This window comes from Macaca thibetana, chromosome 1, assembly GCF_024542745.1.
Source record: "Macaca thibetana thibetana isolate TM-01 chromosome 1, ASM2454274v1, whole genome shotgun sequence".
NCBI classification, from domain to species: Eukaryota; Metazoa; Chordata; class Mammalia; order Primates; family Cercopithecidae; genus Macaca; species Macaca thibetana.
The window spans coordinates 27,116,403-27,129,637 of record NC_065578.1 but is presented as its reverse complement, the minus strand read 5'-3'; the positions used below and the strand labels follow the sequence as shown (position 1 = coordinate 27,129,637).

The window sequence follows — 13,235 nt, the reverse complement described above, 5'->3', positions numbered from 1 at the left end:
CTTGAAGTCAGGAGTTCAAAACCAGCATGGCTAACATGGTGAAACCCCATCTCTACTAAAAAGACAAAAATTAGCTGGGCATGGCAGTACATGCCTGTAATCCTAGCTACTTCAGAGGCTGAGGCAGAAGAATCGCTTGAAACTGGGAGGCAGAGGTTGCAGTGAGCTGAGATTGAGTCACTGCACTCCAGTTTGGGGGACAGAGTGAGACTCTGTCTCAAAAAAAAAAAAAAAAAAAAAAAAGTATTTTGTCGTTTGAGAGCCATTTTTGGCTTTGATAAGGGACATTAGGAGGAGGAGCCTGGCCCAGATACCCAGAGTGGAGCTGAGGCTGGATGCTGATGCAGACCCCCAACTCTGCTTACACCTGCCTTGCTGTGGGACCCTGGTCCTGTCGGGACCTCAGTTTCCCTCTCTGTGTAGGAGGTTGTTGGGTCGGCTGATGTATCTGAGGGACTTGCTTCTTTAGACAGGGTCCATCCCAGTGCCTGGTGCCTGGGGGTGCTCAGATGGTGCTTGTTGGTTGGTTGAGGGAATGAGTGGGTAAATGGGCTAGAAACCGAGGCAGAGACTCTGGCTCACCTCTCACTTATGCACATGGGATGCCCCCACCGGCTCACTTTCACACATACCCCCACACCCACACTCACACATTCATGTGTGTTCACCCTCGATTGCCCACCCCTCTTCACCCACACGCTCCCACGAACTCACACGCTGCCCAACCCAGGCTCAAGGACTCAGGGCGCTTCCACGTCCACCCCCACAGCTCTGTTCCCATGGGGTTTCTGGGCTCAATGCTTCTTGGTCTCCAGGGATGCCCTGCCCAGTCATGCCGCTGACCACAGTGACTCTTCTGAGCTCCTCCCTTCTCCCTTCACTTCATATCCCAGCGGGCATTCTCTTTCCTCCACTCCCTTTCTTTTATTTTCTCTCTCACTCCCATCCAGAGACACACAGACCCAAATGCGCACTGGCACATGCTCGCCGCCTGTGTCTCCTCATCTCGTCTTTTGTCTTGGATCTTCCCTTGTCTTTGTGCCTGAGTCTCCTTGTTCCTCTCATCTCTCCTGGCATTTACATCTGTCTTTTTCCCTGAGCCTCGCTCCCTCCATCCATTCCTCCGCCCTCTCATTTTTTTCCCTGACTCCCTCCCCCCTCCTCCCTTTCTCCTTTGATTTTCCTGGTCCCTCATCTCTCCTCTCTCCTCTTCCTCACTCTCATGCTTCCTTTCTCGCTCTCTTGAGTGCATGCACTTGCTTTCTCTCTCTTGCTTTTCCTCTTTCTCACCTCAGCTCCCTGGCCTTGGGCGCTGCCTACAGTCGGCGTCCCTCGCTCTTTATGAGAAGACTCTGTGCAGTGCCCAGGTCCTGGCGGCCCAGCTTGGAAGTTCCTGTGGCACCCCTTGAGAGGCCCTAGGGCCATAGCATTTCCTCCCAGGGGTGACTTGGTAGTGATACGCTGTTTCCTCACTTCTGCAATTGCCAGACAGCACAGAGGCTGAAGCTGGGGCCAGGACCCAGACAGAGACACACAGTTCCCGCAGCTGAAGCCGCTGCCCCTGCTACAGGTAAGGGGGACTCCTGGCCCCTGCTGGGCAAGGAGGAGGCATAGAGAAATATCCTTAGGAGGCAAACCAAGGTCATGCCCCCAGGCTGCGCCTACACAGATGGGCGCTTCTATTTTTTCTTTTCTTTTCTTTTCTTTTCTTTTCTTTTCTTTTCTTTTCTTTTCTTTTCTTTTCTTTTCACAGGGTCTCTCACTCTGTTGCCCAGGCAAAAGTGCAGTGGCGTGATCACGGCTCGCTGCAGCCTGGACCTGCCAGGCTCAGGTGATCCTCCCACTTCAGCCTCCCAAGTATCTGGGACTACAGGCGTGCTCTACCATGCCTGGCTAATTTTTGTATTTTTTGTGGAGACAAGGTCTTACCTTGTTGTCCAGACTGGTCTCCAACTCCTGGGCTCAAGCAATCAGCCTGCCTTGGCCTCCCAAAGTGCTGGGATTGCAGGCATGAGTCACTGTGCTCGGCTGCTTCTGTTTTTAAGGGATTGTTCTGGCACCTTTCTCAGGCCCAGAGTCTCATGTTTAGAAATAACTTCTAGTGTCTAAACATTCCTGGAGAATCCAACACCCAAGTTTGGCTTTTCCGAGGCTGGGACAGTGCTGACCCAGAGACCCCACTGGGAGGTGGCGATGGTGGTGATGGGGGCAGCTTGGATCTCAGGGAGCCAAATGACATCTACTTGACTAGCTGTGTGGTCTTGGCCAAGTTACGCTCCATTTCTGTGCAGTTTTCTAAATTGTCAAATAAGGATAATGCCATCTCCCCCACAGAACTGTCGGGACATACAAAGGATCTACTACAGGGCGGGGTACTTAGGAACTCACTAAATGCTAGGTTTGCGGGGTGGGGAAGGGGGTGCTGAAAATAACCAGGTTCTTATACACAGGGCCAAGCCCACAAACAATGGCCTCTATCAGGTCCCAGGTGCTAGGGACAGGGGCCAGGCTGGCACCTGCCGTCCTCCGCTGGCAGGAGGTCCCGACGTGGGGCTGTGTACTCGCTTACTTGTGAAATATGACAGAACCGGCAGGCTCTCTCCCCACACCTCCGGCTGCTCTCCTTTAGCTCTGACTGAATACCCAGCTGTGTTCAGGTGTTTGGGGCGGTGTGTGTGTGTGTTGGGGGAGGCGGTAGGGGTGGGAGGTGTGTTGGGGAATGCTAGGGAAGCAAAAGAAACACCACTATCTTTAGGTCCTGACAAACCAGCCAGAGAAAGAGGTCAGCCCCTTAGATGACTGGGTCCTGGGCCAGAAGTGGGCATCCGGGGTTTCGATCTCAGCTCCTGCTGACAAGCCGGGACATTGAGTCGTTCAGAAGTGGCACTTTTCTCCTTTGCAGATTGCAGGTTAAAATACTGACCTCTGTGGGCCGGGCGTGGTGGCTCACGCCTGTAATCCCAGCACTTTAGGAGGCTGAGGCTGGCAGATCACGAGGTCAAGAGATGGAGACCATCCTGGCCAACATAGTGAAACCCCATCTCTACTAAAAATACAAAAATTAGCTGGGCGTGGTGGCAGGTGCCTATAATCCCAGCTACTCGGGAGGCTGAGGCAGGAGAATTGCTTGAACCTGGGAGGCCGAGGTTGCATTGAGCTGAGATGGCGCCACTGCACTCCAGCCTGGGTGACAGAGCGAGACTCCATCTCAAAAACCAAACCAAAACAAAACAAAATACTGACCTGTGAGTTTGAGGGGAGGATGAAGTAAGAGGTGGGGTGGGGAAGTGCTTTGTCAACTGGAAAATGCTGCACAAAGGGGACCGATGCATTCCCTCTAATGCTGACTCTGTGATGCCTGCTGTAAGCGCCTTACGGATGAGGAACCTGTTTTGTTCACTGTTGTATCCTTTATCCTTAGCACAGGGTTTGCAACATAGCATATGCTTAGAATATGCACAGGACAGATGAATGACGAAGTGGTTTTTGCAGTTGGGAGTGAATGGACGGTGAACCAGAGGTCCAGTATCTGGTCCCAGCTCTGCCCCCGACACTGCGTTCACCTTGGGAAAATTCCTTCTCATCTCTGGGCCTCAGTTTCCCCATCTGGTCATTGAAGGAGTGAGGAATTCACAGTTTATGTTATCAGTGACAAAATGCGCCTACAGGACTGAGTTTTCTCTGATTGGTGATGGGAAGGGGGTATGAGGAGAGGTTGGGATCTTGTTGTCCTTTTACAGGGAGCCCCTTCCCACCCCAGGCCTATAAAGGAGGCCTTGTTGAAGAGGACGGCATTCTCTTTCTTGGTGGCATCCCCCACTTTCCTGTTCTGATCCCCTAGGTGGGTAGAGGCTTGGGCCTCCGAGGGCAACAGTGGAGCAGGAGCCTGGTAGCACCCCTTGACGGGCCTAGAGGTGTGTGTCTGGGGCAGGAGTGGAGCCAGCTCCCGAAGGGCAAATGCTGGGACCCTGCTGCAGCCCCCTCTCTGACCAGCCCCTCTTGGGTTCCTTGCCAGCATGATGAGAGCGGGGAGAAGCCTCTGGTGTGTCTTTGTGTGTGCATGTGTGTCTGTGGTTATGTGGGGTGTCTGGCTATGTCTGCGTGTATCTGGAATGATGGGCCGGGAGCATAGCCAGGCTGCATGTGGCCTGCTCCAGCCAGACATCTCCCCTCCCAGGAGCAGATGGCCCACAAAGCCAGCTGAGAGGCTGATAGGCCTCTGTGTGTCTTCAGCCGAGGGGAATCACAGCCAGATTCTGTGTGTGTATTTGTTTTTGTGTTTGTGTGTGAGAGAAAGAGACAGAATATGCAGGGGAGGATCACCACTCAGCCGCCCCTCCCCACTCCCTTGGTTCTGCAGGAGGGGGATCATCAGGGCCTGGGTTTGGCGTTGAGCCCGACTGGTTAATGGGAGAAGCACGTCAAAATCAAATTTGTGCATACCCTGCGCCACCCACCCCGCCCCGCTTTTTTTTTTCTTTTGAGACAAGGTCTTGCTCTGTCATGAAGGCTGGAGTGCAGTAGCATGATCACAGCTCACTGCAGCCTCGATCTCCTGGGCTCAAGCAATCCTCCCACCTCAGTCTCTCAAGTAGCTGGTACCATAGGTGCACACCATCTTGCCTGGCTAAGTTTTGTGGTTTTTTTTTTTTTTTTTTTTTTGGTAGAGGTAGGGTTTGACATGATGCCCAGGCTGGTCTTGAACTCCTATGCTCAAGCAATCTGCCTGCCTTGGCCTCCCAAAGTGCTGGGACTACAGGTGTGAGCTACCATGCCTGGCCCATGCCCTCCCCACCCCACCTTTTGTTTTTTAAGAGACACAGTCTTGCTCTGTCACCCAGGCTGAAGAGCAGTGGCATGATCATGACTCACTGCAGCCTTGAACTTCTGGTCTCAAGCCATCCTCCTGCTTTAGCTGCCCAAGTAGCCAGGACTACAGGCGCATGCCACCATGCCTGGCTAAATTAAAAAACAATTTTTTTTTTTTTTTTTTTGTGGAAACAGGATCTTGCTATGTTTCCCAGGCTGGTCTTGAACTTCTGGCCTCAAGCCATCTCCCACCTTGGCTTCCCAAAGTGCTGGGATTACAGGCGTGAGCCACGGCACCCAGCCTACATTACCTTTTACAGTTCATAAAGTCCATTTCAATGTATCAAGTGCTTTACTGTTTACCAAAAACTGTCACTACCAATAATCTCACTTCCTTTTTTTTTTTACAACAATGCTTTGAGATAAGCAAGGCACAGACACCGCATTTTGCAGATAAAAACCCAAGGCTCAGAGCTGGAATGAGGCTCACTCAAGTTATGTGGGTGAGTGGCACAGCTGAGGCCAGAGCCCACATCCCCTGGTTTCGGTTCCTATGCTTTCTCTCTGGCTAACCTCGATTGCTTCTAGGAGACAATGTGTAGCTGGCTTGGTGCATGGCCAATTCGGTTGCTTCTTTATTCACTTATTCAACAAACATTTTCTGAGGACAGCAGAGAAGGGAGTTCACAGTTACTGAGTAAATTGCTTCACTCTGCTCTCACAATCACCCTGTGAGGAAGGTTTTATTACCATCATTTTGCAGATGAAGAAAGGGAGGCTGGGAGAGCCAAGGATCACATAGCAAGGAAAAGCAGACCCAGGTGCAGACTCAGGTCTGTGTGACTCCAGGGCCTGTGCCCAGCCCTGCTTTTTTCCCTAGACGGGGTCCTGGACTGGGCACGAGGACACCAGCAGGACTCAGGAACTCCTAGGCTGAGAAGAAGTCAGCGTGATTCCTGGTATAACAGAGGCATGGCCAGGTGCGGTGGCTCATGCCTGTAATCCAGCACTTTGGGATGTCGAGGTGGGCGGATCACCTGAGGTCAGAAGTTCGAGACCAGCTTGGCCAACATGGTGAAACCCTATCTCTACTAAAAATATAAAAATTAGCCAGGCATGGTGGCGTGCGCTTGTAATCCCAGCCACTTGGAAGGCTGAGACACGAGGATCGCTTGAATCTGGGAGGTGGAGGTTGCAGTAAGCTGAGATTGCGTCATTGCACTCCAACCTGGGTGACAGAGTGAGACTCGGTCTCAAAAACAACCCACCCACACACAAACAAAAACCAGAGGCATAACAGAGGCATGATGTGCCCAGTGCTGGGGCAGCCCAGAGGAGGTGGTTCCTCCCTCCCTCTTCCTGGCCCTGGCCCTGTCCTGGAAGCAAAATTGGGTAGGGTAACTCAGACAGATACCATCTGGGTATCTGGGAGCCAGGAGGAGAGACCCAGGCCAGACTTGGGGTTTCCTAGGCCAGCTGAGCAGAGGCTGAGTCTCATCAATGTTATATACATATCTGGGGCCAGGGTGAGGTCCCCAGTGAGAAGGAACACTGGGTAACTCTGACTGGCACCCAGATCATCATCATCCCTGGTGCCCTAGACCCTGTCCTTAACCTCTCCCAGACAGGGTGCTCCATTCATCAGCCAATAAATGTGCATGGTCCCTTGCACTGGGAATTGTGGGAGCCTGGCACAGAATTCCCCAGAGGTCAGGATTTCTGCTCCCTTAATTCATCCCTCAAATCCTTCTGCATCTTGGAGAAATGGTATTGAAACCACTCTGTGAGAGGTCTCATTAGAGGGTGTGGCCAGCACGGCCAGGCCAGGGCACAAATGTCAAGCAACAGAGCATGTCAGAAAAGGAAGTAACTCATGTATTGAGCACCTTCTATATGCCTAGTACTGTAGAGGTTGTCTGTCTTCAACATCAGGGCTACGCTGTGAGGTCTTTTTTTTTTTTTTTTTTTTTTTTTGTGATGGAGTCTCGGTCTGTCACCCAGGCTAGAGTGCAGTGGCACAATCTCAGCTCACTGAAACTTCCCCCTCCCGGGTTCAAGTGGTTCTCCTGCCTCAGCCTCCCACATAGCTGGGATTACAGATGTGTGCCACCACGCCCAGCCAATTTTTGTATTTTTAGTAGATATGGGGTTTCGTCATGTTGGCCAGGCTGGTCTCAAACTCCTGACCTCAGATGATCTACCTGCCTTGGCCTCCCAGAGTGCTGGGATTACAGGTGTGAGCCACCCCATCCAGCCTAATTTTTATTTTTAAGAGATAGGGTCTTGCTGTGTTGCCCAGGCTGGAGTGCAGTGGTATGATCATAGCTCACTGTAATGGACCCAAGTGATCTGCAGCCTCAGCCTCCATAGTAGCTAGGACTGCAGGCATGTGCCACCACGCCTGGCTAATTTTTTTTTTTTTTTTTTAATTTTGTAGAGACAAAATTTGGTTATGTTGCTCAGACTGGTCTTAAACTCTGGGCCTCAAGCAATCCTCTTACCTCAGCCTCTCAAAGTGCTGGCATTATAGGTGTGAGCCACCTTTCCAGCCTCAATGTTGATGTTATTCCTGTTTTATAGATGAGGAAACCGGGACTGGTCCCAGGGAATCTAAGAGCTGGGATTGGCTAGAGCTGGGCCATGAGGGTTTGGAAACGAAAAGTAAGGGACACTGTGACTGTGTGTGTACGGAGGCTCACCTGTCTATTTAGTCAGTATTTCTCATGTGTGTGCTATGTAGGAGGCCCTGTGATGGGTATTGGTGATATGTCAGAAGCCTTGGCCCTGGGGAGTTCACAGTCCAAAAGGAGAGAGAAATCAACAGCTATGATAATGCAATGTGATGTATTGTTATGGGAACTTGAGGTGGAACTTCCAACTCTGTCTGGGGTAGGGAAGTAAGAGGAATGATAGCCAACATTCAATGAGCTCTCACTATAGACCAGACCAGGCACCTTCTTTTTTTTTTTCTGAGATGGAGTCTTGCTCTGTCGTCCAGCTGGAGTGCAATGGTGTCATCTTGGCTCACTGCAATCTCTGCCTCCTGGGTTCAAGCGATTCCCCTGCCTCGGCCTCCCAAGTAGCTGGGATTACAGGCATGCGCCACCACGCCTGGCTAATTTTTGTATTTTTAGTAGGGATAGGGTTTCACCATGTTGGCTAGGTTGGTCTCGAACTCCTGACCTCAAGTGATCTGCCCGCCTTGGCCTCCCAAAGTGCTGGGATTACAGGCGTGAGCCACTGCGCCCGGCCCTGATAAGGACTTTATATACATTCTTTCTTTCTTTCTTTCTTTTTTTTTTTTGAGACAGAGTCTTGCTCTGTGGCCCAGGCTGGAGTGCAGTGGCACAATCTCGGCTCACTGTAAGCTCCGCCTCCTGGGTTCACGGCATTCTCCTGCCTCAGCCTCCCGAGTAGCTGGGGCTACAGGCGCCCACCACCATGCCTGGCTAATTTTTTGTATTTTTAGTAGAGATGGGGTTTCGCCATGTTAGCCAGGATGGTCTCGATCTCCTGACCTCGTGATCCGCCTGCCTCGGCCTCCCAAAGTGCTGGGATTACAGGCGTGAGCCACTGCGCCCGGCCATACACGTTATTTCATTGACTCTTCACACCACTCTGGAGAGGTATGTGCCTGGGTATTATCAGCTCCATTTTCAGGGAGGGACCTGAGATTCAGAGGGAGAACAGGCTTGGCTGTGGTCCTGTGGTAGGAAGTGAGAGAGGCAGGATTTGAACCCAGGTTTGTCTGACTCCAGAGTCTGTGCTCTTAACCACTGTTCTCTAAATACTATACATCCTTTATTTTGCTTGATGCTTACAAAAGCCCTATGAAAGAGACGTGTTACTATTTGTATTTTACAAATGAGGCCCAAAGGAGGCAAGCAGTTTTACCAAAGGTTGCACAGCTTTTAAGTCATAAACTGAGTCATATGACTCTAACTTAAAAATACACAACGTACTTTCAAATTTGCCATCTCTTAGGCCCATTAATTTTTTTTTTTTTTTTTTTTTTTTTTACGGTGGTGAAAACCATAACATAAATTTACTCTCTTAGCGTGCATTTTTAAAAATTTAAAAATTTATTTTATGCCGGGCGCGGTGGCTCAAGCCTGTAATCCCAGCACTTTGGGAGGCCGAGGCGGGCGGATCACGAGGTCAGGAGATCGAGACCATCCTGGCTAACACGGTGAAACCCCGTCTCTACTAAGAAATACAAAAAACTAGCCGGGCGAGGTGGTGGGCGCCTGTAGTCCCAGCTACTTGGGAGGCTGAGGCCAGAGAATGGCGTGAACCCGGGAGGCGGAGCTTGCAGTGAGCTGAGATCTGGCCACTGCACTCCAGCCTGGGCAACAGAGCAAGACTCCGTCTCAAAAAAAAAAAAAAAAAAAAATTTATTTTATAGAGATTGGGGTGTTGCTATGTTGTCCAGGCTGGTCTCAAACTCCTGGGCTCAAGTGATCCACTCATTCTGGCCTCCCAAAGTGCTGGAATTACAGGTATGAGCCACGTGCCTGGTCCCTCTTAACATTTTTAAAGTGTATAGTTCAGTCATGCTAACTATGTTCACATTGTTGTATAACAGATCTCTAGAACGTTTTATTTTCTTTTTAAATCCTGTGAGTGCCAATAGAATGTTTTCATCTTGGCTGGGCGCAGTGGCTCACGCTGGTAATCCCAGCACTTTGGGAGGTCAAGGCAGGTGGATCACTTGAGGTCAGGGGTTCGAGACTAGCCTGGCCAACATGGTGAAACCCTGCCTCTACTAAAAATACAAAAATTAGCTGGGCGTGGTGGTGCATACCTGTAATCCCAGTTACTCAAGAGCCTGAGGCAGGAAAATCGCTTGAACCCGGGAGGCGGAGGTTGCTGTGAGCCAATATTATGCCATAGCACTCCAGCCTCGGTGACAGAGTGAGACTTCATCTCAAAAAAAAAAAAAAAAGTTTTCATCTTGCATGACTGAAACTCTACATCTGTTGAACATCTCTCTATTTTCCCCTCCCCCAGCCCCTGGTGGCAACCATCATTCTGCTTTTGGTTCTATGCGTTTGATTACTTTAAGTGTCTCATATAAGTGGAATCATATAGTATTTGTCTTCTTGTGGCTGGCTTATTTCACTTAGCAGAAATGTCTTCAAGATTCATCCATGTTGTAACACGTGTCAGAATTTTCTTCCTTTGTAAGGCTGAATAATATTCCATTGTATGTATATACCACATTTTGCTCATCCATTCATCTGTCCATGGACATGTTAGGTATTTCCATGCTTGACGATTGTGAATAATGTTGCTATGAATATGAATGTGCAAATGTCTTTTCAAGATCCTGTTTTCAGCTGGCACGGTGGTTCATGCCTGTAATCCCAGCACTTTGGGAGGCCAAGGCGGGAGGATCAGTTGAGGTCAGGAGTTAGAGACCAGCCTGGCAAACATGGCCAAACCTCATCTCTACTAAACATACAAAAATTAACCAGGCAAGGTGGCGGGTGCCTGTAGTCCCAGCTACTAGGGAGGCTGAGAACCACTTGAACCTGGGAAGCAGAGGTTGCAGTGAACCAAAATCGTGCCACTGCACTCCAGCCTGGGCAACAGAGTGAGGCTCCATTTCAAAAAAAACAACAAAAAAAACCAAAAAAAAAAACCTGTTTTCAGTTCTTTTGAATATATAGTGTACCCAGAGTGGAACTGCTGGGTCGTATAATCATTCTAATTTTAGTTTTTTGAGGAGCTTCTATATTCTTTTCCATAGTGGCTGCACCATTTTAGAATCCCATCAACACTGTGCAAAGGTTCCCATTTCTCACATCCTCGCTCACATATTTCTGTTTTATTGACAATGGCCATCCCAGTGGGTATGAAGTGATATTGCATTATGGTTTCAATTTGCATTTCTCTGATGATCAGTGATATTGAACCACCTTTTCACGTGTTTGTGGTCACTGGTGTATCTTCTTTGGAGAAATGTCTATTCAAGTTCTTTGCCCATTTTTAAACTGAATTTTGTTGTTGTTGTTGTTACTGAGTTGTAGGAGTTCTGCTTATTAACCCCTTATCTGACATCTGGTTCCATCCCAAAGGTTGCCTTTTCTCCCATCCACAGGTTGCCTTTCCACTCTGCTGATTGTTTTCCTTTGCTTCATGGAGATTATTTAAAGTTTGCCAAAAATTTGTTTATTTCTGCTTTTGTTGCCCGTGCTTTTGGTGTCATAGCCAAGAAATTATGACCCATTCCAATGTTATGAGGCTTTCTTTGTTTTTAATTTAAATAATTAATTAATGATTTTTGTTTGTTTGTTTGTTTGGAGACAGAGTCTCCCTCTGTTGCCTAGGCTGGAGTACAGTGGCACGATCATAGCTCACTTCAGCCTTGAGCTCCTGGGCTCAAGGTATCCTCCTGCCTCAGCCTCTGAGTAGCTGGGACTACAGGTGCATGTCATCATGCTCAGCTAATTTTTAAAATTTTGTGTAGAAACAAGATCTTGCTATGTTGCCCAGGCTGGTCCCGAACTCCTGGCTTCAAGCAATCCTCCTACCTAGGCCTCCCAAAGTTCTGGGATTACAGGCATGAACCACGATACCTGTCCTGTTGTGAACCTTTTTTTTTTTTTTTTTTTTGAGATGGAATCTTACTCTGTTTCCCAGGCTGGAGTGCAATGGCACGAGCTTGGGCTCACTGCAACCTCTGCTCTGCCTCCCGGGTTCAAGTGATTCTCATGCCTCAACTTCCTGAGTAGCTGAGATTACAGGCACCTGCCATCATGCCTGGCTAATTTTGGTATTTTTGTAGAGACGGGATTTCACCATGTTGGTCAGGCTGGTCTTGAACTCCTGACTTCAGGTGATCTGCCCACCTTAGCCTCCCAAAATGCTGGGATTACAGGTGTAAGCCACTGCGCACAGCTGTGTAGCTTTTATCCTATGTTGTCTTTGAGGAGTTTTATAGTTTCAGGTCTTATGTTTAGGTCTTTAATCCATTTTGAGTTAATTTTTATATAATACATGGTGTAACATAAGAGCCCATCTTCATTCTTCTGCATGTGGATATCCATCTTTCCCAGCACCTTTAGTTGAAGGGACTATCCTTTCCCCATTGTGTAGTCGTGGTCCTCTTGTCAAAGATTATTTGACTATGTGAGGGTTTATTTTGGGTCTCTCTGTTCTGTCCCATTGATCTACGTGTCTGTCTTTATGCCAGTCCAAACCATTTTGATTACTGTAGCTTTGTAATATGTTTTGAAATCAGGAGTTGTCTTTCAGTTTTGTTCTTCTTTCTCAAGATTGTTGGGACTACTTGGTGTCCTTTGAGGTTTCATATGAATTTTACAATTTTTAAAAAATTTCTGTAAAAATTACATTGGGAGTTTGATAGAATGGCATTGAATCTGTAGATCACATTGGGTGGTATGGACATTTTAATAATATTAAGTCTTCCAATCCATGAACTTGGTATGTCTTTCCACTTATTTGTGTCATCTTCAATTTCTTTCAACAATTTTTTTTTTTTTTTTGAGATGGAGTCTTGCTCTGTCGCCCAGGTTGGAGTACAGTGGCGCAATCTCGTCTCACTGCAAGCTTCGCTTCCCAGGTTCATGCCATTCTCCTGCCTCAGCCTCCTGAGTAGCTGGGACTACAGGCGCCTGCCACCACGCCTGCCTAATTTTTTTGTATTTTTAGTAGAGACAGGATTTCACCATGTTAGCCAGGATGGTCTCAATCTCCTGACCTTGTGATCTGCCCATCTTGGCCTCCCAAAGTGCTGGGATTACAGGCGTGAGCCACCGTGCCCAACCTTCAGCAATGTTTTGTAGTTTTCAATGTACAAGTCTTTTGCCTCCCTGGTTAAGTTTCTTTCTTTTTTTTTTTTTTTTTTTTTTTTTTTTGAGACAGAGTCTTGCTGTATCGCCCAGGCTGGAGTGCAGTGGCATGATCTTGGCTCACTCACCGCCTCCCGGTTCAAGTGATTCTCCCAGCTCAGCCTTCTGAGTAGCTGGGACTACAGGCACACGCCACCATGGCCAGCTAATTTTTGTATTTTTAGTAGAGATGGGGTTTCACCATGTTGGCCTGGCTGGTCTCAAACTCCTGAGCTCAAGTGATCTGCCTGCCTTGGCCTCCCAGAGTGCTGGGATTATAGGCATGAGCCATTGTGCTCAGCTGGTTAAGTTTATTTCTAAGTATTTTATTTTTTTGAATACTGTTGTAAATGAGATTGTTTTCTTAATATCCTTTTCTCTTAGTCCCATATAAAAATCTTCATTTTACAAATGAGGAAACAGAGAGGCAGAGTCACAGGATGAGTTTAGTGGTTGAACCAGGATCTGACCCAGCTCTCGCCCTACCAGGTGGGAGTCAGATGGATACAGAGCAGGTCATGCCATCCCTTTGTCCCATTCTTTTCCCAGCTTTGAGGAGCAAAGGTAAAA

General features: G+C 48.5%; 2 protein-coding genes across 3 annotated transcripts in view; both read left to right on the top strand.

Annotated features, from left to right (window-relative positions):
* Positions 1-13,235, top strand: part of RPA2 (replication protein A2) — a 342,664-nt gene that overhangs the window by 61,345 nt on the left and 268,084 nt on the right. The gene's annotated exons all lie outside the window — the stretch shown is intronic.
* The window catches only part of PTAFR (platelet activating factor receptor), a 33,541-nt gene continuing 21,170 nt past the window's right edge, over positions 865-13,235 (top strand). For both annotated transcript variants that reach the window (XM_050795797.1, XM_050795798.1), the window contains exon 1: positions 865-1,570. The gene's annotated coding sequence lies outside the window, so the exon portion shown is untranslated. The remainder of the gene's footprint in view (positions 1,571-13,235) is intronic.